The following is a 2,815-nucleotide window of genomic DNA, read 5'->3' on the forward strand; positions in this document are numbered from 1 at the left end:
ATATATATAAGCGCACATTCTAAGAGGTTAACATTTTCAAGGTTAAAGTTGTTAGATTTGTTCGTGTACCGATTGCGTTACTGAATAACCAGACAGCTGCAGCAGGCTGATAGGTTTACGATGAGTAAGCAACGTTTAGGGCTCCATTTTCCACCTCTCACACTGTTGTGGAAAGCAGAGCTGTGTCTAAATAGATCTACTTTGTCACCACAGCGGACAATACAGACAGCGCAGTTCCTCACAACTTCTTTGCTGGAACGGCCATCACCCAATGGTCGCCAACTGTGTAAGAGATTCAATAAGAGACTTCAAGTAATATCCTTTACCTGTCCCTGTCACTTTTACTCCCTCACCACAGAACATTTTGTTTTTGCAAGTTGAACCTGTGCAGTATTGGATGTATAAATGTAAGTTGTCATAAAATTCACAGAGATGATTTGATTTGAGTATATATATGTATATATATGTATGTATATATATATATATATATATATATATATATATATATATATATATATATATATGTATATGAGTGTCTTCGCTTTGTATGACAGGTTTTATCTTTCGTCCTCCAGGGTGTCCAACTATCATCCACCTCACCAAGTAAGCTTGCTGGTGTTGCTAGTTTAGTCCCCGTCGACCCGACCATATAACAGGTTGTACTGGGTTACCTGTTACCACTACATATATTTCAGGAGTAGTTAACATCCCATCACATCATATTTTTAATGTTGCTTCTCCCTCTTTTGCTTTTTTTTATCAGTATACCCATGTGTTATTACAATAATGTAAAATCAGAATTTTAAAAAAATATGCACCCACCTTTGTACTACGTGTACTTTACGTTCAGGTCATTAGGGATCATTATCGTAAAATTACACCCATAAATAGCCTTTCTTGCAATATCTCATTACATTACAAAAAAATACTTATTTGGAGTTTCTACAGACTATATACTTAAATTTCCCGAAATACAATGCTTACTAAAATAGCTATGTCGTCAGTAATTATAGCTGTTTGTTAAACCTCATGAACATAGTAATGTGTCAACGGAATATCCAACTTCAGAACCGTTTTTCAACAAGAGCGAACCCCTAAGGCTACGATTTACAGCGGTTTTGCCACCTAAAACGCCATTAAATTTGTGACAATGTACGACGAGATTTTACTAAATTTAAAGTCAGTTTCCAAACGTCATCAGATGTTTGAAAATTAAACTTAGTTTAAAAGACATTACAATACATCTATAAATGTTTAAAGTTGTAAAATTGTTTCAAAGTTTAAAATCGATTTTTATATATGTTATAAAGTATCATTGCTTAATGTTGTTTTCGTTGCAATATGAACACAGTTCTGTGAAAAGTTTATTTGATTCATATAGCTAGACTCTGTTGATCTTTGGTCAATAACAAAAAAAATATATTCCTTTTAATTCGCTGATCTGAGTATGAATTGATATTTGTTTATGTAATATACTCCAGCGAGCCATTCAAGGCGGATGAAATCATAGTGAGGTATCGGCGAGTGACAAGCGCAAATAGGTTGACAAAAAAAATTGAAATATGATAATGCTCTAACTTTAGCATTTGGGAATAGAGATTTACTGATTGATGAAAAGAATTAATGTTACAACTTTAAAATAATTATTATAGATATAACTGCAATATAATGACATGTAATCGATATATAAATCCCAGGGCATTATGCAGATATATGATAATATACTAACAGCGAAATAATGACTTCCTGTTCGAGATAAAACAAGAAACAAAAACAAAAACTATACGAATAAGATGGTTAGATACCAATAAAATAGGTAAAGATATCATTTGCAAGTATTGTACAGATACATACACCACGTTGATCGCAGAATGTACCTATGGCGTGTCAGTATAATGAAAACCCAACAACGTTCTTCTAATAACAGAATCTCCATAAACTCGCAACATATTCCATGAAATGGAAAGTCTTGCTGATATTTCACTTGTTTTGACCATAACGTAGTAATAAGGATGTAATTTTACTTATTTTACTCTGTTCAACTATCTTCTCAAAATTATTGGTTCTATAAAGACCACCTACCTGAAAGGCAGCGTGTCACTCACCCATAGATACCAACCTATGGTCGAAAAACTTGTAGTCTTATTATGCATTGTTTTTGTTGTTGTTGTTATTATATGGTATTTGCTTTTTGCATTACGCTGCTCTACAGTGCTATGGTTACACAGACACTCCTCTGATCAAATCCTACTTAGCTTACAGTCATTTACTAATGAGTAGAAAAGAAAAGCAATGTAATAGACTATAACCTAGTGTAAATCTCTCTTTCATAAAGAATCTCAATTAGCATATTAGATATATATTTTCGGTAAATTAATTTTGTGGAAGTAGTGGAGTAGGTTTCTTATTTATCGACCACAACTACCATCCCATCCGCCGAAAATGGAATATATATATAGTTATGTGGATAATGGAGAAACAAGCACAAGAAGAAGCAAGTCAACTGGGCTAGTTAGCCATTGATTTAATTATGTGGAGATTATATACTGACTCATTATATAATCTCCACATAATTAAATCAATGGCTAACTAGCCCACTTGACTTGCTTCTTCTTGTGTTTGTTTCTCCATTCTCCACATAACTATAATTATAAACTGTGGTTTAAACAATAAATTACCTGCCTCTGGATACCCTCTACCGAAGACGGTACCCACACAAGTAATTTCCAGGAGTGCCTCCGGATTTAAATATCTCCTGGTTGCTTGGATACTTCAGACTACACATGAAATATTGAAGCAATCCTATCATTTACCT

The 2,815-nt window shown here is 33.6% G+C and overlaps 1 protein-coding gene across 4 annotated transcripts in view; it reads left to right on the forward strand.

Moving 5' to 3' along the window:
• Positions 1-2,815, forward strand: part of LOC106880835 (RYamide receptor) — a 438,750-nt gene that overhangs the window by 347,487 nt on the left and 88,448 nt on the right. The gene's annotated exons all lie outside the window — the stretch shown is intronic.

This window comes from Octopus bimaculoides, chromosome 15 (genome assembly GCF_001194135.2).
Source record: "Octopus bimaculoides isolate UCB-OBI-ISO-001 chromosome 15, ASM119413v2, whole genome shotgun sequence".
Taxonomy (NCBI): Eukaryota; Metazoa; Mollusca; class Cephalopoda; order Octopoda; family Octopodidae; genus Octopus; species Octopus bimaculoides.